General features: G+C 43.6%; 1 protein-coding gene across 1 annotated transcript in view; it reads left to right on the forward strand.

The window, feature by feature from the left end:
- Nucleotides 1–3,313: 3,313 nt before the first annotated feature.
- The window catches only part of LOC139540339 (prickle-like protein 1), a 56,994-nt gene continuing 35,412 nt past the window's right edge, over nt 3,314–24,895 (forward strand). The window contains exon 1 of the mRNA XM_071344096.1: nt 3,314–3,558. The gene's annotated coding sequence lies outside the window, so the exon portion shown is untranslated. The remainder of the gene's footprint in view (nt 3,559–24,895) is intronic.

Consider the following 24,895-nt stretch of genomic DNA (forward strand, 5'->3'; position numbering starts at 1 on the left):
ATCATGTTACATGTTGGATCAAAAGGGCCAAATTTGCCTATTGTTATTGTACTTCATCCAGAAACACAAGAATCTATTCCTCTGCTGTTTTCATGGGTTTTATTTGAGATAATTGAGTGAAAACCAATCAAGCCCTTTCCCCCATTGTATCTCCTCCAACACAGCATTAGCCTTGTTTGTTTCACTAATGTTATCCCATTTGTCATTCTGTGTGACAAGCACTCCGGCCCAACAACAAACCAAGTCAGTCAACTGGCTGAAAGCTGAAAGCCCTGCAGGCCTTTTGGGGCTTTGGCTCGGGGCAGTGTGTTCTAATTGGTCAGACCAGTGTTTGAGCTGTGGAGAAAAGCCAGGTGACTGGTGGACTGGAGAGACTGGCGACATCCAGCTGCTTGGCTCAGACTGCCCTGGTCATTTGTTTGTCTTCCTGCCTTTGTTTGTACTAGAGATTTCCTGTGTAAACTCACGCAGCAACAAGATCCTTCTCTTTGGAAGAAGAGGCCCCTCAATTATGTTCGGATGGAGAATCGTAATACAAATGTATCTTCTTTCTTGCATGGAGTCTCTCTCTCTCTCTCTCTCCTCTCTCATCTCTCTCTCTCTCTCCTCTCTCTCTCTCTCTCTCTCCTCTCTCCTCTCTCCTCTCTCTCTCTCTCTGCATTTAACAATTTTGTGTATCAATCTCACAAAATGGCGTGCGAGCGGAAGCAAAACGATGCCAACACAATAAAATTTATGAAGCGGACCATCTTGATTAAATGAGCTGGGCAACACGGGTCCATGCTCACCCTTCCTGTACAGAGACTGAGTCAACATACAGCCACAAATAAAAAGGAGAGCAAACTAACACCACAGCAAATACCCTACCTAACCCGGCAACCAGAGGCATAACCACAACCAAGTTAATAACCAAGTGTGCTCATCTACCCTAACTGTCAGATTAGAATAATCAAATGGAGCTTCTAAACCAGGTCCAAACAACCACAATCTCAGTGCACAGTAACAGCGTGATGTTCTCATCTGTTTATTGTTACGGTATGCACTATGCAATATATAATATAGTTGTACATCATATCTATAAAATATGCAGAGGGGACATTCAGTGTTGATGAATGCTCCATTCCCACCACCACTGTATCTGGGTCCAGAATGAATCCATTGTTGCAGGCTTGACTTGAAGGCATGATGAAGCTCAGCTATTGTCGTAGCTAGACTCACACCGGAAACTTTCTCTCAATGAATAATGGAAACGGAGAGAGAGAGAGAGAGAGAGAGAGAGAGAGAGAGAGAGAGAGAGAGACACGGAGAGCTCTTTGCTTGAAGTGCAAAGCCTGCCCAGTGACATAGAGAGAGGGAGAGAGTAGCATAGTCACAAAGTTCTTATTGAGGGCCTGTGTCTGAGGCTCAGACCTCCAATAGGAAATGTCTTCCTTCTAATTAGACCAGGTTTGCTGGAAAGAGAGAGAGAGAGAATAATCGCTGCAGGGGCTGCCCTAAGCTGCCAACCTTGTTTAAAGGATTAAAGATTGAGCCCAATAAAAGCGTTCACTTCTGTTCTGTCACAAAACCTAACAAACACAATACACAGCTGCAATGGAAAGTGTTTTTTCCTCAAATCAAATGATGCCTCTCCATAGTGCTGTCCACTCACTGATCAAGTCATTTCGAAACAGGTCATATATATTGGAACTGCTTAGCTTTTATTTGATTATATAATTATTTGAGCTGTTGGAGATATTCCAATGGAGCATTTTAGTCCAAGGCTTAATTTGTTTATGTGAAACCCTGTATGTAGCAGTGAAGAAGTCTCGCCACATTCAAACACCGCGAAACACTGCAAACTATATGTAAGCCATCCTAATGGTTGACAGCCCAGTGATGCCACGTTGTGAGAGCCTTTTACAACACTGCCATAAATATCACATTCGATAAGCCAAAGAGAAGCATTAAGAGAGAGACAAGATAAATGTTAGGGGAAAAAAGGGTTTGACATTCTGATCGAACCCGTCGTAGAGTTTGACATTCTGGTCGAACCCATCACAGAGTTTGACATTCTGATCTAACCCATCGTAGAGCATTAGGGCAGTAGTAAATCATATGGTATCTTCTTCGGTGACCTTTCTGGAGACAGCATGCATGGCCAACCAACACAGAACATGGAGAGGATCTGTGTGACTAATTTACAACATCCACTGGTCGAACTCAACAGTTCCTTAACTTCAAGAGTTCCTTAACTGTCGACATAATAGTTATGTGGAACTTGTTCCACTGTTTGTTTGTTTTTTACCTCACAGTCCACACTAAAATACTTTGAACATGGTTGGGTGGAGCTCTTTAGTATATCTCATTGTTGTTTTTCAGCGGAAGAGAAATGGGGAAAAAGAAACACACAGAGAAAATATATTTAACTGAAGTACAACGCCACGGAGAAATAGGCTACACACCCATCTGGTCCAGATGAAATCTGTCAGAGCGATGCACTCCCGCCATTGAACTCTGCAAACCGAGTGTGCACACTGGTCGAGATTGATTGACAGGTTTTGGCTTGCAGAACCTGGTCTCACTTATGATGCGTTCACACGGCCCGAGACGTGACGGTCAGTGGGTCATGACCTGGGTCAAACAATGACGGAGCTCCTTATTCCGATGTTAGGGTCAAAGGTCCTCCAATCAGAATCATCCATTTGTCACATGCATAATACACATCTAGCGTTTAGCTTTGATGTCCCATTTTGGAAAAGCGATGTGGTCCCAAAGACCTTAATACTGACCTAACGTTTGACCTTTTGGGGGTCATTTTAGAGTCAGCCTAGCTCCAGGCATTTTGGTGTATGCTAAGTGATAACAATCAATTATAACATAATGCACTTATGCAGTGCTTTTGCAGATGCTAGTCAATGGGGTGGAGAATGCTGGAAAAGGATGGGCAGTAGTGGGAGTGAGTTCACTTACCAAGAAAGAACTGTCCTGCAGGTGTCATAAGAGAGAGAGAGAGGGAGAGAGAGGCAGAGAGAGAGAGGAAGATTGTTTTTAACTTAATTGCAGGCCAATTCATAAATTAATCGAATGAATCAAATAAATAGCCCTACATTTCGAATGACTAACCGTCTATAATATACAATAACAAACACTCTGGAAGAGTCCCAGTAAATGGAAACAGGAGTGAAACTCGCGGTTAAATCTTCAATGTTTTCCAGACTAACAAGAATTCCATCCGTCTCTCTCTCTCTAGGATTGGTGGGGGTTGCTTGTTTAAGCCAATTGGCAGAGAGCAATGCTAATGTCATATCGGTGTCGGTCGTGAGTTGAGAACATTACGAACCGGGCGCAAGTGAATTTATCCGGAGATGCGGTGACATTCACAGGTGAACTTTACAAAGTAGACCCTTCACTCGTTTGTGCCTACAACATGCAGTCGCCAACATTTGGACGAATCTAACCGCTCAGTACCGGACAAGTCTACGGGACAGCGGTGCGCTTTCTGGACATTTCATCCAATGCGACGTAACGTGCATCGTTTCTACAATTCAAGGAATATTGGTTCTGAACTCTTTGGGGGTAAGGGTACCATTTATGTTGCGTCCTTGTATCAGTGTATTTCAAGTATCAAATGATTGCGTATAGATGGCATAATGGAAACTGTTTTTATATTGCAATTTCGTTTAACTTTTAAGAGCCTGAATTGAGCTCCCCGGTGAAATGTGTTTATTTCATTATTTATCACGAGTAGCCTCACTTTATTAGGCTACTATTCACAAGAACCATCGGGCTATTTTTCCTCTGGAGAAGTGAATTTTATAATCAGATGCTCTATCATATTTAAATGCACTGTTGTTGACTATGAAAGCTTGTCGTCATTTTTTTAGCAAGGGTCTGAGAGAGGGCTTTCTATATCCTATGTTATATAGATATGTTATTCATAATGTTTTCAGAATCCCCACGGTCTGTTAATCATTATGAATGCTTTCCAGAAATGAAATAGCCTAGCCTAATGGGCAATTAACATAGCCTAGCCTAACCGTCTAATAAGAGATCACAAATACTTTCCTTCTCAGTGGTGGTCTTAGGAACAAACGCTTTCTGTATGTAAGTGTGGCAATGCGGTCTAAAATATAGTGGGTGTATGTGTCGAACTTCGAGGTGTGGAGGCCCCCCTGGGTTCCAGATGTATGGACTCAGCTGTTGCCTGTCACTTTCGTGACAACTGGTCGGCCGGGCAGTGTGACTGTGGCCGCTGCTGCTGCGCTGTCTGTCTGTCTCTCCCTGCGCACTTCCATCCCCGACTCGAAGCGAGCCGCGGTGCGCTCTGCTCAACCACTGAAGGGAGATTGTGTTTACTCTCTGTTCACAGCGTCACTTTTCAGTCCTTTTCTGTCGTTTCGTGTGTTTGACATTCTTGGTGGATGGATATACTGTTTACTAGACTCTCTCACCGAGGGAATGCTGACACACACTCGTCACAATCTTGTATGATTGCCAAAGGCACCAACACATGGAAGTTTATGTTATGTTTCATTTACAAAAGCCTTTCCTTAAATAATATTTGCTCCCAACGGGGGACAGTCAACATCAACATAAGCCACTAAGCCTGTATGCGTGCTCTCTCTGAAGGCTTGTAGTGTATGTAGCCGAGTGTGGCTCTGTGGCGTTCCCTGGGTTCAGTTTCTGTTAGAGGGAGAGCAGGACGGCACACGCACGCACGTGTGGGCAAGCACAGTGACAAGAACGGACCCAGGCAGACTGGCTTGAAATCTGTCACTGTGACCACAGCTGGTAGGCTGCATTGGGGAAAGAAAAACTGATAGCTTTATTGGCATGGGAAACGTGCCCCCCCAAAAAGTGAAATGGATAAAACAAAAGTAAAAGGAACAATTAGAAATGAACACTAAACATTACGTTCACATAAGTATCAAAATAATAGAGACATTTCAAATGTCATATTATGGCTCTGTACAGTCTCTCGCTCTCTCGATCCATCTGCTGATCCCAGCACAGCCCTGTTTAAATCCTGTCAGCTCAGAGAGGTGAGAAAAGATGGACCAGTTCTCACACTTCAGATTGGTGTCTCACAGTGTCACAGTGTTATGCATGAGCAGTTTTAACTGAAGGTGTTCTGTCACTCTGTCTTATTGGACACGTGGTTAGTCAGTGATGGGGTACAATCCATTTGGGGTTGAGTTAGTGTGATCTCTGTCCATGTGAAAGTTATTAGTGAATCCGAGAGCAGAAACATGTGTGTTTGAAACACTATGGCATGCTGTGTGTGTGTGTGTGTGTGTGTGTGTGTGTGTGTGTGTGTGTGTGTGTGTGTGTGTGTGTGTGTGTGTGTGTGTGTGTGTGTGTGTGTGTGTGTGTGTGTGTGTGTGTGTGTGTGTGTGTGTGTGTGTGCATGTGTTTCTTGGGTAAAATAGGGCAGAGAGGGCTCAGAGCAGAAATCAAGGTAGGGGTGTCACCTAGTGGCCAGAAGAGCCACTCACTGCTTTGGTTGGCAGCTTTTTGGTCAGCTCATCAATGGCATTTAACTATGACATAACTACACTGAACAAAAATATGTCTCAGGTCAGTTAGGATCACCAATTTATTTTAAGAATGTGAAATGTCAGAATAATAGTAGAGTGAATGATTTATTTCCACTTTTATTTCTTTCATCACATTCCCAGTGGGTCAGTAGTTTACATACACTCAATTAGTGTTTGGTTGCATTGCCTTTAAATTGTTTAACTTGGGTCAAACATTTCGGGTAGCCTTCCACAAACTTCCCACAATAAGTTGGGTGAATTTTGGCCCATTCCTCCTGACAGAGCTGGTGTAACTGAGTCAGGTTTGTAGGCCTCCTTGCTCGCACACGCTTTTTCAGTTCTGCCCACAGATTTTCTATAGGTTTGAGGTCAGGGCTTTGTGATGGCCACCTTGACTTTGTTGTCCAATTTGCCACAACTTTGGAAGAATGCTTGGGGTCATTGTCCATTTGGAAGACCCATTTGCGACCAAGCTTTAACTTCCTGACTGATGTCTTGAGATGTTGCTGCAATATATCCACATAATTTTTCTTCCTCATGATGCCATTAATTATGTGAAGTGCACCAGTCCCTCCTGCAGCAAAGCACCCCCACAACATGATGCTGCCACCCCCGTGCTTCATAGTTGGGATGGTGTTCTTCGGCTTGCAAGCCTCCCCCTTTTTCCTCCAAACATAATGATGGGCATTATGGAATTTTCCAAGTTGTTTAAAGCCACAGTCAACTTAGTGTATGTAAACTTCTGACCCACTGGAATTGTGATACAGTGAAATAATCCGTCTGTAAACAATTGTTGGAAAAATTACAAAGTAATTATCCTAACCGACCTGCCAAAACTATAGTTTGTTAACCAGAAATGTGTGGAGTGGTTGAAAAACGAGTTTTGATGACTCCAACCTAAGTGTATGTAAACTTCCGACTTCAACTGTACACCATACACCAACGAATGTTGTTGTGATTTCCTGTGATATAATATGCAAAGTTTCTTATATATGAAGTATTCTATACATTTCCTCACAATTTCCTCACCTTAGGCCTAGACTGAACAGCAGTGTTCATTTAGCCGTTTAGATCATCTCGGAGGAGAAATGAAATCTGTAGAAACCAGGCTGGCATACAATGGTTTGCAGAGGGTGCAAATCCTCTCTTATGAATATGCTGTTATTTATGGAGAAAAGATTAACTGAGAAAAGGCCCAGGAAAGAATTTCTGGACCAGCCCCAAACGTCGAGTAATGTTTGGATGTCTCATTTTGGAAGATTTATCTGAATACCATGAATGTATTTATTTTTTTCATTCTTCCATCTAATATGAATCAGAATATAATCCACGAAGGAAAATAAGAAGTTTGAGTTTGTTATAAATTCTCTTGGACATGGTCTTGGAGACATTGTAGATGCACCATGGCCAACTGAGTGCCAACTCAATAAATCGTAAGTCTGTAGAATAGATGGTTCTTCATTATATTTTAATATGCAGCAGTGTATTGTTCAGTCCTCACAGGATCAGGATTGTGTAGTTTATAACCCTGCCTGCTTATTCTCATACGAATACCCCCAAATTACAGTAAATTAGGCTGGTCCCAGATCTGTTTGTACATTACTGGCCTATATAGCCAACTCCTATGATCTTTACTAATCGCCTGGTCCCATATCTGTTGGCGCAGTAGAACCAATTCTTAATGTCGTTGTCAATGCCAGTAGGAGTTGGCCAAACAGCACAAACAGATCTGGGACCAGGCTACTCAACTCAAGTATACCTTTCATCCTGTGAAAGTGACTGGTTCCATCACATTAGTGCCGTGGTGTGCCAGTGCATTAGTGTGTCATCAGCTAGAGGTGTGGAGAGCTGAGGACTGATCACAGACATGAATCCAATCTTAGACATAAAGTCAAACACGTCGGCGTGTGTGTGTGACAGACCCACAGAAAAGTGTGTGTTTGTGCACGTTTGTTTGTGTGTGTGTGTGGGTGCGAGTGTGCTGCTCACGTGTGTGTGTGCGGCAGCCGTCTAGCCGAGTGCGAATGAGCAGAAATGCAAGCCCCGGTGCCTGTATGTGTATACGTTACCTCTGTTGATTTAATACCCCTAGCAGTGAAATGTACACAGAGCTGTGTTTGTGCAGGACTGAATGAATCACCCTCACGTCCGTGTAAATCGCTCTCAAGCCAAACAGTCTGGCACTGGGCTGGCAGGCTTTTATCCCCAGACAGAGTGTGTGTGTCTGTGTGTGTGTGGGCTAGGCCAGCTCTCTGCATGCCTGTCGAATGGGCTAAAAGCAGTAGGGTATTTCCATGTAAAAATCCCCATGAGCACTAACATGTGAAGTTCATTGGATCATCACATTTGGTGTCAAATGAAAGCTGAGAGTCAATATCTTTGAGATAGTAAGCCACGTGTACGTTGTTCGACCATTTTCCATCCCAAAAAAAGTGTTTTACGCAATGGCTTTGATTTCTGGTAAAAACATATGGAAAATTGGTCTTCGAAAACATCTAGCAGAAAACGTCTCAAAAGGTAGAAATACATCGAAACACAATAACGTTGAAGTGAAGACTCTGGCCAGCTAATATCAACATTTACATTTAGCTTGGGAGAAATGTTTTGCCGTCTATAAGTTGAATAAATATTGCCCCGTGTCTTGTCATTCTGTTACCAAAAACCCACATATGTTTAAGATATATTCCAAATGTCTCTCCCTCATGAAGAGAAAGGATAATGCAAGTTCACAGAAGTAACAAGTAAAGGGAGACCTACCAATTAGTTACAGTGGTTTTACTGATAACAATTTGGTTTAGGATTTATTAAATGATTAAAAATGCATCATTCTGTTGCCAAATCATAACGGTTTTCTTTCTCTTTCTGTCGCATGGTGGTCAAAGCAAGAGTGTGAAAACCCTCCCTCTCTCTCTCCCTGTCCCTTCTCTCTCTCTCTCTCCAGTTAATGTAATCTCTTATTTTGGAAAGAGGGATCATCAACAGGGAAGAGAAAGGAGGTACTAGACGGAGCAGCAATATTTAGACGTTGACCCGTCATTTATTTATTTTAGTCTTAACATTTACATTTACATTTAAGTCATTTAGCAGACGCTCTTATCCAGAGCGACTTACAAATTGGTGCATTCACCTTATGATATCCAGTGGAACAACCACTTTACAATAGTGCATCTAACTCTTTTAAGGGGGGGGGGGGGTTAGAAGGATTACTTTATCCTATCCTAGGTATTCCTTAAAGAGGTGGGGTTTCAGGTGTCTCCGAAAGGTGGTGATTGACTCCGCTGACCTGGCGTCGTGAGGGAGTTTGTTCCACCATTGGGGTGCCAGAGCAGCGAACAGTTTTGACTGGGCTGAGCGGGAACTGTACTTCCTCAGAGGTAGGGAGGCGAGCAGGCCAGAGGTGGATGAACGCAGTGCCCTTGTTTGGGTGTAGGGCCTGATCAGAGCCTGAAGGTACGGAGGTGCCGTTCCCCTCACAGCTCCGTAGGCAAGCACCATGGTCTTGTAGCGGATGCGAGCTTCAACTGGAAGCCAGTGGAGAGAGCGGAGGAGCGGGGTGACGTGAGAGAACTTGGGAAAGTTGAACACCAGACGGGCTGCGGCGTTCTGGATGAGTTGTAGGGGTTTAATGGCACAGGCAGGGAGCCCAGCCAACAGCGAGTTGCAGTAATCCAGACGGGAGATGACAAGTGCCTGGATTAGGACCTGCGCCGCTTCCTGCGTGAGGCAGGGTCGTACTCTGCGAATGTTGTAGAGCATGAACCTACAGGAACGGGTCACCGCCTTGATGTTAGTTGAGAACGACAGTAATATTTAACAATATTATTAATTTAAAAAACGGTGCAAAACCTTGTCAAATGTGAAAAAAATGCATAGGTCCGGACCCCGGTGTCCTCATATGTAGCTACGGCCCGGAGCGAGAGAGAGAGATAGGCTGTGGGGTATAACCCAGTATTTCATGGCCAGACTAGGGAGAGATGGAAGTCAAATCATGGCAGTCAATACTGCAGAGTGACTGCAGAGTGACTGCAGAGTGACTGCAGAGCCTGTCGGTGGCCTCGGCCATAAACAGTTTGTGGTAGGATGGCGGGGAGCTTAATGAATTGTGACTTGTTTAAACGCTGGTGGTCCCTGCACACGCGGTCACTCACAAACTCACTCCATGTAAACTGCTGTGCTTTGCTGCTTGAGTTATCGTTTGTAGGGCAGTGCAGCTAGAGTGTGCTCGTTCGAAGAGAGGCGATTTAAGATACACTATTATCACCGGTCTTCTGTAGTAGTTTAATCACAGGTTTGCCTCATGTTTGCTTTGTGTTGAAGATGTTCTACTTTAACTTTGTAACTCAAACAGTTACACTTGCACGAGGTCCTCTATAGGAGTTTTATCATAAATGTATGTTTTCTTTGCGTTTCTTTCTCAAACGTTCATCTCCCAACCTGCTAAAGCTAAGGCCATGTGAGATCTGCCTGCCTAAGCTGTGGCCCACATTGAATTGACATGCTTAGCATTTTTGTAAAGTGATTAAAGGTAGTTAGTGATTTAGCACTTCCAGACACAACTCTGTTTATTAGGAGTTGCAGGATGATGTGGGGGGAAAAACAGACTTGGCACACACATTGGAGTTTTATGCCCTACCAGATCTGTGGTGCTATAACCACACATGAACACACACACACACACACACACACACACAAACACACAAAAGTTTAATGCCCTACCAGATCATCTGTTGCTGCTAGAACCACACACACAGCGTAATTGTGGGTATAAACATCAGACCACCACGATGATGAAAGTCATACTCCAGCTCACACACACACATTTCATTATTTCCCCATACATACTCAAGATGCCCAGCTCTGAGGGTGGAATCTTAACCCTTTGACGCGTACAATCACGTATTTGTGATCATTGTTGAGCGGTCCCTGCAGCGTACGATCTCAAATATGTGATTGGAGCAGTAGCAACGGAACGCATGACGCAACAAACACATCTTAACACCATTGTTGTCTGAACAGCATTTTAATATTTTTTTGTACTGATGGAAAATAAAGGTCTTAACTTTATTCCTCAATTTGACCTTTTTATTGTAAAAGATAAAAGCGAACGTCATCATCCAAGCATCACACGGAACACATCCACAGCCAAACTCATTCCATAAACCAGTTTAAATAACGAAACGTAAGTTAGCGACCTAACAGCTAGACTAGTTTACAACGTACCACATCTCTGGTGAGCACAAGAGACTAATGTAATGTTGTTTAGAAAAGAAATGCATGTCAGCTAAGCTAACAGCAGCTAAATTCTTCATGATGGCAGCCATGTTTGTTTATGTTTGACTTGGCGAAAACTCCCTAGTCCCAGAATGCGATTCACTATAAAACGCAAATAAACAAAGTCAAGGATGGCTGCGCTCATTGCCTGAAAATATGAACTTAGTTTTGCCACTTTTCAACATATTACAAAGCGTCAATGTACTTGTTACAGTGTATACAAGAAACGGAGCACATGACTTGACAAGTCGTTAACCGTTTTTGTCAAATCACAAAGCAAATACATTTTTTCACCTCACAGATCATCACACCAAATACAAGCCTACTGCCTAGCCTAACCGTAGTGCGAAAGCTAAACAGGGATGAAAACATTTTAGGGGGGTTGTGAGGGGGCATTCATTTCATTTGTGGGGGGTTTTCAAGTCCATAGGGGGTAGAGATGGGGGAAGGTATCGTAGGGGTATATGATGCAGGAAATATTACTATGATGGGGGATTTATCAATAAATGGAGGGCAAACGCAAGAGAAGTTTATATGCGAAATAAAAATAAAACCCCTGGAAAGGGGGGTCTGAGCTGGCAACCCTGAGGTACCAAAGTTACAATCTGATTTTGCGTTCAAAACAACTGGGAACTGGGAATTCTCCGACTTTCGACTTCAGTGAATTCAAGACAACTGGCAACTCGGGGGAAAAAACGGTCATCCAACTCGGATTCCAACTTGGGAACTCTGGCCTCTTTCTAGAGCTCTGACTTTCCAACCTGAAGATCATTAACGTCATGATTTTACCAAGTTTTTTTCAGAGTTCACAGTTGTATTGAAAGAGCCATAAATCATTAGAGTGAACTATTCCTTGTTATAACATCTTTGGTCTGACAGAAGCTTACGTGACAACCAGGCCCGCCACAAGAGTCGCTAGTGCGAGATGGGACAAGAACATCCCTGCCGGCCAAACCCTCCCCTAACCCGGACCCAGCTGGGTCAATTGTGCACCGCCCCATGGGTCTCCCGGGTCGCGGCCAGCTGCGACAGAGCCTGGACTCAAACCAGGATCTCTAGTGGCACAGCTAGCACTGTGATGCAGTGCCTTAGACCACTGCGCTAGTCGGGAGGCCCTTCAAAAAAGTATTTACACACATTACATATGTGTCCATTAAAATCTATTCAAGAATCGGAATGCATGATTTGTCACCAGTACTTGAAAACATGTAAATAAAACAGTAAATACATTATGATCCATACATACATATGGTGTGCTACAGCAGGAACGACAACACGATATACAGAAAATAAGGCACTTACTTTGATAGGAACGCACACAATTTGTAAGAAAAACAACCATGAAGGCAATGCGGGCGCCAGCCAGAAAATGTGCTGGAGGAAAACGTTGTTCTGTTCTGACTAGAGTCAATGTCTTCATACTTGATCTGGGGAAACACTAGGGAAGTGCTTGGGCTCTCGTTGAAGAGAGAAGTTTGTCCGGCTCAGTAAAGCAACAAACATAAATTGTACGCAACAGTGAAATGGGCTTATGTGGATTAACGAGGAGGCAGAACACACCTCAATTCAAACTGTTGTTAGAAAATAAAACTTGTTCGAAAATCATTTGAAATTGACAAGTTAAAACATAGCCTATAGATAATTAGCAGGCAGCTTGCCTTGGTTTAAGAGCAGGGCTGGTAACTGTCCTGTTGCGTAACAATCACATTTTGGAACAGTGAGCGCATTCTGCCATCAAGCACATGAAAAAACTAACGTTGGGGCAACGGTATGAGATATTTGGAACTCACATGTGAAAAGGTTAACCTGATATGCGCACACTTGAGTTGATGATAGCATAAATCATGTGTTGATTGCAATGGAGCATTTGCGCATCAACTTAGATGGAAAGTTGGTCCTGTCCAACCTGATCCAAACACGGACTACACACAGACACGGACTACAAACGGTGCTATCTAGAACATTAAATGGTCCTTTGGCTCTCCCCATAGGGGAACCCTACGAAGAACACTTTTTGGTAGCAGGTAGAAGAACCCTTTTGGTTCTAGGTGGAACCCTTTTTTGGTTCAATGTAGAGCTTTTTCTACACAGGGTTCTACATGGAACCCAAAAGGGTTCTCCTATGGGGACAGCCGAAGAGCCTTTTTGGAACCCTTTTTTCTAAGAGTGTACTAGCCCCATAGGAGGGCCTGTTTTTCCCTTCTCCTCGTCTATGGGGTTCCGAGTCTTACGTGGCCATCCTTCTAAATCTGGTCTCGGTACGTGAGAAGCCTGGGCTTCCGAGGTTATGGGGTTCATACTATGTTTGTCTATGGAGATTGCATGATTGTGTGCTCGACCTCCTCTTCACAGTAGCATCACAAGGATAGGAGAGGAGAAAAGAAAACCACATCACCCTGAGACATAGTCATTAAAGAACACAGCTTATTTACCTGAACCCCAACAGGAAAGTAATCTAGAGCCTTCTGTCCCTGCCGGACCCCTGGCTGGAAGTATGCAAAACATTCTTCCCCTCCCCGGTCCTTCCTGTGTTTCTCATTCCAGACCCGCCGTCCTGTAGTCCAGCCCCCGGTCTGTTGTCATTGTCAGGAGAGGTCATGTCAGGGAGAATTGATGATATGGAAAAGGTCAGGTATTTAATGGATTCGACTGGGTGAGGGAGTTTATACATGCTGCAGTGAAGGTACAGTGGGGAGAACAAGTATTTGATACACTGCCGATTTTGCAGGTTTTCCTACTTACAAAGCATGTAGAGGTCTGTAATTTTTATCATAGGTACACTTCAACTGTGAGAGACAGAATCTAAAACAAATATCCAGAAAATCACATTGTATGATTTTTAAGTAATTAATTTGCATTTTATTGCATGAAATAAGTATTTGATACATCAGAAAAGCAGAACTTAATATTTGGTACAGAAACCTTTGTTTGCAATTACAGAGATCATACATTTCCTGTAGTTCTTGACCAGGTTTGCACACACTGCAGCAGGGATTTTGGCCCACTCCTCCATACAGACCTTCTCCAGATCCTTCAGGTTTGGGGGCTGTCGCTGGGCAATACGGACTTTCAGCTCCCTCCAAAGATTTTATATTGGGTTCAGGTCTGGAGACTGGCTAGGCCACTCCAGGACCTTGAGATGCTTCTTACGGAGCCACTCCTTAGTTGCCCTGGCTGTGTGTTTCGGGTCGTTGTCATGCTGGAAGACCCAGCCACGACCCATCTTCAATGCTCTTACTGAGGGAAGGAGGTTGTTGGCCAAGATCTCGCGATAAATGGCCCCATCCATCCTCCCCTCAATACGGTGCAGTCGCCCTGTCCCCTTTGCAGAAAAGCATCCCCAAAGAATGATGTTTCCACCTCCATGCTTCACGGTTGAGATGGTGTTCTTGGGGTTGTACTCATCCTTCTTCTTCCTCCAAACACGGCGAGTGGAGTTTAGACCAAAAAGCTCATGTTGTCTCATCAGACCACATGACCTTCTCCCATTCCTCCTCTGGATCATCCAGATGGTCATTGGCAAACCTCAGAAGGACCTGGACATGCGCTGGCTTGAGAAGGGGGACCTTGCGTGCGCTGCAGGATTTTAATCCATGACGGCGTAGTGTGTTACTAATGGTTTTCTTTGAGACTGTGGTCCCAGCTCTCTTCAGGTCATTGACCAGGTCCTGCCGTGTAGTTCTGGGCTGATCCCTCACCTTCCTCATGATCATTGATGCCCCACGAGGTGAGATCTTGCATGGAGCCCCAGACCAAGGGTGATTGACCGTCATCTTGAACTTCTTCCATTTTCTAATAATTGCGCCAACAGTTGTTGCCTTCTCACCAAGCTGCTTGCCTATTGTCCTGTAGTCCATCCTAGCCTTGTGCAGGTCTACAATTTTATCCCTGATGTCCTTACACAGCTCTCTGGTCTTGGCCATTGTGGAGAGGTTGGAGTCTGTTTGATTGAGTGTGTGGACAGGTGTCTTTTATATAGGTATCGAGTTCAAACAGGTGCAGTTAATACAGGTAATGAGTGGAGAACAGGAGGGCGTCTTAAATAAAAACTAACAGGTCTGTGAGAGCCGGAAATCTTACTGGTTGGTAGGTGATCAAATACTTATGTCATGCAATAAAATGCAAATTAATTACTTAAAAATCATACAATGTGATTTTCTGGATTTTTGTTTTAGATTCCGTCTCTCACAGTTGAAGTGTACCTGTGATAAAAATTACAGACCTCTACATGCTTTGTAAGTAGGAAAACCTGCAAAATCGGCAGTGTATCAAATACTTGTTCTCCCCACTGTATTTTCTGGGATTTACCAGGTTGCGAGCTCTAGTAGACAATGCAAGACTTTAATCTAGAATTTGGGTGTTCATTTTGCTAAAAGGCCTAAGGTAAGTGTTGATGAGGTGTCTTCGGTGGCTGGTAAACATACATAGTGGTCTGGGTCACATTGTCATTATTTAGCCAAAATGCATAATGATGATGCAAAAAAACACAAATGCCAAAAATGATAAGGCATAGAATGGAATGATATTCAGTCATTCTAAATGGTTCTGAAAAATAATCATTAGATTAAAGCCCTAAAATGAGCAGACTCTTCTTCTTCAAGATGTAAAGCGGCCACTTCTCATGCATTCCTCCAATGCCTTATACCGCTACTCATGTGAGATCATCTCTATCTCCTGGTCCAGAGATAATTCTCTAGTGTGATCTTCAAGCACACGCCTGCCGATAGCCTCCAGTGTGTGTGTGCGTCTAGCCTCCAGCGCCAGAAGGCCATCGCATGCTTATATAGCCACTTGACCTCATTCACCATTCTCCATGTGAACCTCTGAATTAGATTACAGTCCAGAAGTGTGGTTCACTGATTCGTGTTGCGTTGGATAAACAAACACAGAACAGTAGTGACTGAGGAGAGGTTCTCACAGGCCCTGCACGGGAGGAGAAGATGAATGATACAAAGACAGCAAACTGTCCCTTACTTCCTTCCTCAATGTCTTGCATGGTCCCATATCCTCCTCCTGACATAAGCAAGTGAGTTGTCTCTCTCACTGCACATAGATGAAGTAGTTTGCTCTCTCACTTTCTTTCTGTTACGGGTCATTTCCTCCTGAATCAAAGATTATGTGTCAGCTGATCCAGGAGAGAGCGATGGTATAGTCCATCCCCTCCCTGCCTTCCTCTTCAAAATTAGTTGACAGACAGTGAGATAGAACAACAGAAGGTGTGTGTTCTCTCTCTGTCTCTCTCTCTGTCTCTCTCTCTCTCTGTGTGTGTGAATTATCAATAGCAGCCCATTCAGGGCTCCCTAACACTTGTTGTGGAGCAAACATCTTGCCTTCCAGTTGATCCTTTATGCAGGACATGAGTCATCTCATTGCAGTAGGCTTCGTGCTCCACGTGTATCTTCCTTTGTGTGCTAGCTAGTGTTTACCCCCATGTTGTGAATAGACTTATCTTTTGTCATCTGGTGGAAGTGACTATAAGCCACAGTTGAAGGTGGGCTGGAGGCTAACCTAGAGGTGGGTCAATATTGACGCTAGACGAACTGAGGATGACATACCTAGCAGAGTAAACCCCAGGGCCACAATAGCCCCAGCCAGATGACAAAGAGAGGTTTGTTTGCCCTGCTACGACCTCCATGGCAGCTCCTAGAGTGTCGAAGAGAGAGAGAGAGGAGTTCAAAGAGCTGAGGCTTTGTTTGGTGTGCTCACACTGTCTTCCTGTTCTGACTGTTAGGGTGGTGGCAGCAGCACTAGCTCCAGATGTAGATGTAATGTGTGTGTGTGTGTGTGTGTGTGTATGCACACGCGTGCGTATGCACAACCACACTAGCCCAACCACAGTACATTCAGCTCAAAAGATGACTCAACAAAGCAAACAACATAATAACATCTCTTGAAGGCAAATGAATAACAATTTGTTTTTAATCGAATTGCCATTAAAATGTTGCGAAATTCTTCAGCATGTGTCCACAAAGCACATTCCCACATGGTAGACCATGTCACTCCTTAAAGTCGCTTGAAACGTTTAGATGTCGTTAGTGACCTTAGAAGTCACAGCTCCAACAGTAACACAGAGACGCGGACAGAAGAAAACCAAACATAGCCGATGTCCCAAATGGCAACCTATTCCCTACGTAGTTCACTCTAAAAGGGGAATAGGGTGCCATTTGGGATGCAGCCATAGTGGCCTGGGTTCTAAGAATAAGCCCTGTGCCATGGGAATGACATGTGTAATCTGTGAGGTGATAAGACAGGGGCTGGTGTCCTGTTTTCCATTCCTCACATAGCCTAGCCTGCACACTGTTGAAGCTGTGTGTTCAGCTTAACCTCCCGGTGCCCAGGGCACTATAATGGCTATAGCTTGGCCTCCGTCGGCTATGTCTGTTCCTCTGTAATCTCCCAGAACCAAAATATTGTGTGCACTAACTAGCTAGCTACACACTTTGAGTCAGCATGATATTTATTTGAACAGTCCGTAATGTTCTTCTGACTCAGGGTTCTGTGGTCTCTCGGCAGAATGGCTCTCTGAATGGATCTCTCTTAACGCTCAGACACACCGGTAGGATTGTCCAACGTTTGCCTGCCGACAGTACACAAATATGTGGACAGCCCTTCAAATGAACGGATTTGGCAATTTCAGCCACACCCGTTGCTGACAGGTCGAGCACACAACCATGCAATCTCCGTAGACAAACATTGACAGTACAACGGTCTTACTGAAGAGCTCAGTGACCTTTCCAATAAGTCAGTTCGTCAAATTTCTGCCCTGCTAGAGCTGCCCTGGTCAACTGTAAGTGTTGTTATTGGGAAATGGAAGCAGCAATGGCTCAGCCGCAAAGTGGTAGGCCACACAAGCTCACAGAACTGGATCGCCGAGTGCTGAAGCGCGTAGCGCGTATTGTCTGTACTTGGTTGCAACACTCACTACCGATTTCCAAACTGCCTCTAGAAGCAACGTCAGCACAATAACTGTTTCGTCGGGAGCTTCAAGAAATGGGTTTACATGGCTGAGCAGCCGCATACAAGCCTAAGATCACCATTCACAATGCCAAGCGTCAGCTGGAGTGGTGTAAAGGTTGCCACCATTGGACTCTGGAGCAGTGGAAACGCGTTCTCTGGAGTGACGAATCACGCTTCATCATCTGGCAGTCTGACGGAGTAATCTGGGTATGGTGGATGCCAGGCGAATGCTACCTAATCATTAGTCAAACAGTTGCAAACAAGAGTTTCTATTGGATGAATTCAGGTATATTTATCCCCGTTTCGTGCCATTTGCTTCAGTTTAAGAAACGTTTTTCAACAGAATCGGCAGAATGAATAGAACCCTAATCACAAGCAAACACAGAACTAGCAGCCACATATAAACCGCATGATAACTTTGCTCGTTGTATATATAATTCCTTCTCGCATCTACGCTCTCTCCTCCTCTCACCTTTTCCCTTCACTTGTGGACTTCAGTGTCTGTGACCAGGTGAAAAAACCTTACGAAGCCAAACTTTCATACCATGACCGCTAACTGCTACACACAGCCTACATCGTTTTCACCATATTATTACTATAGCTTTATAAAAACCTGCTTAGGGCTGACCCCAATTAGTCGACTGGTCAATATCACTTCCCTATTAAATATATCGCCAGTAGTACATTTACCGTTAATTCCTGTAATTTCTAATCTACAATGTTTGTTTGGTTATGGTAATTTCTGTTAATGCATTCAATATATTATTATTCCAGTCTTACCGTTCTTATTGTCAGATTGGACACATTGTTTGCAATGTTGAGTAAGGACTCACACCTGATAACGTATAGAAGTATATAGGCATATAAATGTGCCCATTTGTGGATCTGATTAGTATTTCTGATTGGTTTAATGCACCGCCACTAATGAGCTGTGGAGATTCTCAAAGTTATGTTTTCTTCACCTCAAACAGCAAGCAATAAAGTCTGTTTTTACATCTGTCAAGAATGACAATAGTTCCTCGATGTATTTGAAAAATCTTTCCAGCTCACAATTCCGTGTGAAAGTGAAAAATGTCATGCTCAGATCCAGTGGAAACGTCATAAAATAGGCCTACCTGATTTACTTCTTATCAGTCCTTGACTTGGACTGAAATAGGTTCCAGTACTCATTTTGGGTGCTGTTACTGTTTATATTTAGGTGCAGGAGCTCCACAATACTTTTGAGCTAATGTTCTATAAGAGGAACAGGAGCTTAAGCTGTAGAACATTTTAGGTGCTGGTACTCAGCTCCGATGAGCTCCTGCCCAAGTCAAGCGCTTCTTCTTATCCCTTGCGCAAATAGGCTACAGCTGTGTCTGTCCCGAGCTCACTGGCACAGGAAACTCCGAGGGCCTAGAATATTTAATACAATGTTGCAAGTTCGCTAGCGCAAACTTCACTTCAGGCTGGACTCAAGTTAATAGTTGATACAATGTTTGAAGTTCGTTGCAGACAGGCCATGGTTAGCCAATGTGATTTATAGGATTTTCTTTTTTATCAGGATATTTTCGACCTGCAGGCTGCAATGTTTTTATTTGTTGGCTTTATGTGGGCTATTTTTACATAGTTGGCAATGGCAATAGAAGTAACTTTTAAGATTTGAATCATTTTCATTGAGAAAATCTACATGACAATGATTTTGAGATATGAAGACATTATTATAAATTAAATAAAACTGTTCCACGAAAATGTGCATATGAAAATCATAACTGGCACACAGATCGGTAGAAATGGCAAGATAAATTGGCATTCCACATGAGAAAGGTTGCAGACTACTGTAGTCTATTACCGGCAAATTCTGGAGAGTAATTGCAGAATCTGCAAAAGCCAGCAGGAGCGGGAGGAGAATGGGTCAGGCTAAGTTTTTTTTTCTTCAGGCTATAGATCTCTGGCTCCCTCTTGAGTCATTTGTGTGTTATTTCATCAAACCGTAAGCTTGTAGCATCAGACAAGCTCAATACATATCATTGATTTCATTAAAACACGTAGGGTGTGTCTATATATGGAAATTGGTCGAAAGAACCTTCGGTCGACCAATTTTCTTTTTGTTGTGGACAGCCCTAAACCAACTACAATCATGCAGTACAGTGTACAGCAAGCAGTTTAGTAGTTACACCGGCGGGCCCCGGTGGCAATAAATTAATAAAACCAAAGGCTTACCTTACTTGGAAGAGTTCCAGTGTTGGATAGCCGTTACCAGCCAACTTAAAATAGCATCCCTCTCACTTTGAACCAGGTGTTTGAGTAGACTAAACTAGCTAGCTGCATTCTCTAGCTAAGTAAGTGAAAGTAAAAGTTTAAAAAAATACTTATACTATGAAATATAGCTCTCTCTCTCTTGCTTCTCCTTAATTTTGGAAGAAATTAATTTGTTCAAAACTGTTCAACTATTGTCTTTCTCTCTCTTTGAGGCAACTACTCACCACATTTTATGCACTGCAGTGCTAGCTAGCTGTAGCTTATGCTTTCAATACTAGATTCAATGTCTGATCCTTTGATTGGGAGGACACCATTTCAGTTCATGCTGCAAGCCTTGATAGGTTGGAGTACGTCCTCCGGAAGTTGTCATAATTACTGTGTACGTCTATGGAAGAGGTGAGAACCATGAGCCTCCAAAGTCAATGTACCCAGAGGAGGACAGAAGCTAGCTGTCCTCCGGCTACACCATGGTGCTACCCTACAGAGTGCTGCTGAGGCTATGGTAGACCTTCATTGCAAAATAGTGTTTTTTAACCTATTATTTGGTTATGTGAATATATTTATAGTCGTGGCCAAAAGTTTTGAGAATGACAGAAATATGAATTTTCGCAAGGTCTGCTGCCTCAGTTTGTATGATGGTAATTTGCATATACTCCACAATGTTATGAAGAGTGATCAGATGAATTGCAATTAATTGCAAAGTCTCTCTTTGCCATGCAAATGAACTGAATCCCCCCAAAACATTTCCACTGCCTTTCAGCCCTGCCACAAAAGCACCAGCTGACATCGAGTGATCAGATGAATTGCAATTAATTGCAAAGTCTCTCTTTGCCATGCAAATGAACTGAATCCCCCAAAAACATTTCCACTGCCTTTCAGCCCTGCCACAAAAGGACCAGCTGACATCATGTCAGTGATTCTCTCGTTAACACAGGTGTGAGTGTTGACGAGGACAAGGCTGGAGATCACTCTGTCATGCTGATTGAGTTTGAATATCAAACTGGAAGCTTCAAAAGGAGGTTCAAAAGGAGGTTGGAATCATTGTTCTTCTTCTGTCAATCATGGTTACCTGCAAGGAAACACGTGCCGTCATCATTGCTTTGCACAAAAAGGGCTTCACAGGCAAGGATATTGCTGGCAGTAAGATTGCAGCTAAATCAACCATTTATCGGATCATCAAGAACTTCAAGGAGAGCGGTTCAATTGTTGTGAAGAAGGCTTCAGGGCGCCCAAGAAAGTCCAGCAAGCGCCAGGACCGTCTCCTAAAGTTGATTCAGCTGCGGGATCGGGGCACCACCAGTACAGAGCTTGCTCAGGAATGGCAGCAGGCAGGTGTGAGTGCATCTGCACGCACAGTGAGGCGAAGACTTTTGGAGGATGGCCTGGTGTCAAAAAGGGCAGCAAAGAAACCACTTCTCTCCAGGAAAAACATTAGGGACAGACTGATATTCTACATATTCTGCAAAAGGTAAAGGGATTGGACTGCTGAGGACCGGGGTAAAGTCATTTTCTCTGATGAATCCCCTTTCCGATTGTTTTGGGCATCTGGAAAAAAGCTTGTCCAGAGAAGACAAGGTGAGCGCTACCATCAGTCCTGTGTCATGCCAACAGTAAAGCATCCTGAGACCATTCATGTGTGGTGTTGCTTCTCAGCCAGGGGAGTGGGCTCACTCACAATTTTGCCTAAGAACACAGCCATGAATAAAGAATGGTACCAACACATCCTCCGAGAGCAACTTCTCCCAACCATCCAGGAACAGTTTGGTGACGAACAATGCCTTTTCCAGCATGATGGAGCACCTTGCCATAAGGCAAAAGTGATAACTAAGTGGCTCGGGGAACAAAACATTGATATTTTGGTTCCATGGCCAGGAAACTCTCTAGACCTCAATCCCATTGAGAACTTGTGGTCAATCCTGAAGAGGCGGGTGGACAAACAAAAACCCACAAATTCTGACAAACTCCAAGCATTGATTATGCAAGAATGGGCTGCCATCAGTCAGGATGTGGCCCAGAAGTTAATTGACAGCATGCCAGGGTGGATTGCAGAGGTCTTGAAAAAGAAGGGTCAACACTGCAAATATTGACTCTTTGCATCAACTTCATGTAATTGTCAATAAAAGCCTTTGACACTTATGAAATGCTTGTAATTATACTTCAGTATTCCATAGTAACATCTGACAAAAATATCTAAAGACACTTAAGCAGCAAACTTTGTGGAAATTAATATTTGTCATTCTCAAAACCTTTGGCCACGACTGTAGTATAGTAGTATAAAAAAATACTATTTTATTTTGATGAAATTCACTGAGGATGGTCTTCCCCTTCCTCTGAGGAGGAGCTTACACTGGTGGATGTATACGTAGAACGTGTACGTAATTGCTCCCCCATGTGAGGGTTCGTGCTCCCTGATTAGCTCAAAGTCAAGTTGTTGGCCACTGATGAGCATTGCGATTCTACAAGTAGAATCGGTAGATTCATCGCTACCGGGTCGGTACACAGCAGGTACCGCTTTTGTTATAGTGAGAGGAGGAACGGCCTCCCCCTGTGATAAGTACCCATCAGCAGTCTATCGGCAGTGAGATTCTTGGTGTGTTTCATGAATTACCCCTTTGTGGCGGCCTCTGATCTCTTCTGTTGTCCACAATGCGACCCCCAGCTATAGACAGGCCTGGACACTGGTCCCCAGAGCCCAGCCCAGGGCCATGGTCAAACATAGCTGTCTACTCAACCGGCGCAAACTGTCTCATACTTCACCCCTGGCCCCTGGACAGAAGTCTAATAATGGGGTCTGGGACTTCTATGTCCCCTGAAGCTTAACGCTAGCCCTCTCTCTAGGCTACCTGTGACCGCTAGCTAGCCATCCACATTTAGAGGTGAAGAGGTCAACGTCAGAGCCAGGGGAGGAAGGCCATGGGGGCTATGGAAGGAGGGGTATAATTCAGCCTCGTTTCCTTTCTCTTCTTCTTTCTGTTCAGTTTTTTTACTACCACCTTAATGAGAATGAAGCATCCCTACTGACTGTGTCAGAGGTCCCCTCTGTGCAGTGGTACTGGAGCATGTTAAATTAGCCTGTTATAAAATACTGTAGCTAACAGAGCCAGTGTTCCTCCAGGAATGTTAATGATTGTGTTAAGAATGGCGCCCGGAGCTATTATATGGAAGAGTGACACTCCGCCAAGCAAGCAGATGTGGCTAAAAGAACTCAATTCCATCTGAAAAAAGAACATACAATTTACGTAATAAACCCTTTGAATTTACTGATGTCTGGGGGGGACTTTCAGCAGTTGTCACCTTAGCTGCCTCATTATTTTCTTCATTAATGTATTATTATTATTATTTGTTTTTGAGTTGAATGATTTATTTTCTAGCATTGGATGTGAAAGTCATTCTGTCTCGTTTTTTTCTTGTTAATCATTGAAGTTAATATTGGTATAGGGGAGGGAGGGGGGTATGCATGTGTTGGAGAGGGAAGGGTTTTGCACAATGTGCTCCCATGTAGCATGCTGTGTAGGTGGAAGGAATAACGGGGCATTATCTGTCATATTTTGCTGACGATTGTTAAATTGTAAAAAATGACAATAAATATATTGTTAAAAAAAACAGAATAGCACCGGAGGGGATGGCTGCCATTTTAGTTTTTTGCTGTTTTTTTTTAACATAATTTGTCCGCCATCGTTTCATATAACCGAAAGGAGCTTCTGGACATCAGAACAGCGATTACTCACCTCGACCTGGACAATGATTTTTCTTTCATGAGTTGGGCGCGAAGGCCATACTGCTCTTCCCAAACCAGGCCCATATCCCTGACATTCGTATGAAGAGGAGACGCTGTTAGAGGTCGAAGAGCCGGATGCCTGGTGAGACTGCATTGACGAGTGGATAATCCACCTTTACCCTCCAATCTACTGGCGAACGTGTAATAACTGGAAAATAAACTGGATGAGCTCTGTTCGAGACCATCCAATCAATGGGACATAAAAAAAACAGTAATATCCTATGTTTCACAGAGTCGTGGCTGAACAAGGACATGGATAATATACAGTTAGCGGGGTCTTCTGTGCATCAGCAAGACAGTACAGCAGCCTCCGGGGGTGGTGTGTGTGTCATTGTCAAGAACAGCTGGTGCGCAATCTCTAATATTATGGAAGCCTCAAGGTTTTGCTCGCCTGAGGTAGAGTACCTCATGATAAGCTGTAGACCACACTATTTACCAAGACAGTTTATCTATATTCTTCGCAGCTGTCTATTTACCACCACAAATCGATGCTGACCACACTCAATGAGCTGTATAAGGCCATAAGAAAACAAGAAAATGCTCAACCATAGGCGGCGCTCCTAGTGGACAGGGACTTTAATGCAGGAAAACTGAAATCCATTTTACGTCACTTCTACCAGCATGTTACATGTGCAACTAGAGAGAAAAAAAAAATCTAGATCACCTTTACTCCACACACAGAGACATGTACAAAGCTCTACCTCGCCCTCCATTTGGCAAATCTGACCATAACTCTATCCTCCTGATTACTACTTTCAAGCAAAACTTAAACGGGAAGTACCAGTGATGCGCTCTATACGGAAGTGGTCAGATGAAGTGGATGCTAAGCTACAGGACTGTTTCGCTAGCACAGAATGGAATATGTTCCGGGATTCATTCCATGGCATTGAGGAGTAATACCACATCAGTCACCGGTTTCATTAATAAGTTCATCGACGACATCGTACCCACCGTACGTACATATCCCAACCAGAAGCCATAGATTTCGGGAAACATCCACACTGAGCTAAAGACTAGAGCTGCCGAGATAATGCCAAGAGTGTGCAAAGCTGTCATCAAGGCAAAGGGTGGCTACTTTGAAGAATCTCAAATATAAAATATATTTTGATTTGTTTAACACTTTTTTGGTTAC

This window comes from Salvelinus alpinus, chromosome 15 (assembly GCF_045679555.1).
Source record: "Salvelinus alpinus chromosome 15, SLU_Salpinus.1, whole genome shotgun sequence".
NCBI lineage: Eukaryota > Metazoa > Chordata > Actinopteri > Salmoniformes > Salmonidae > Salvelinus > Salvelinus alpinus.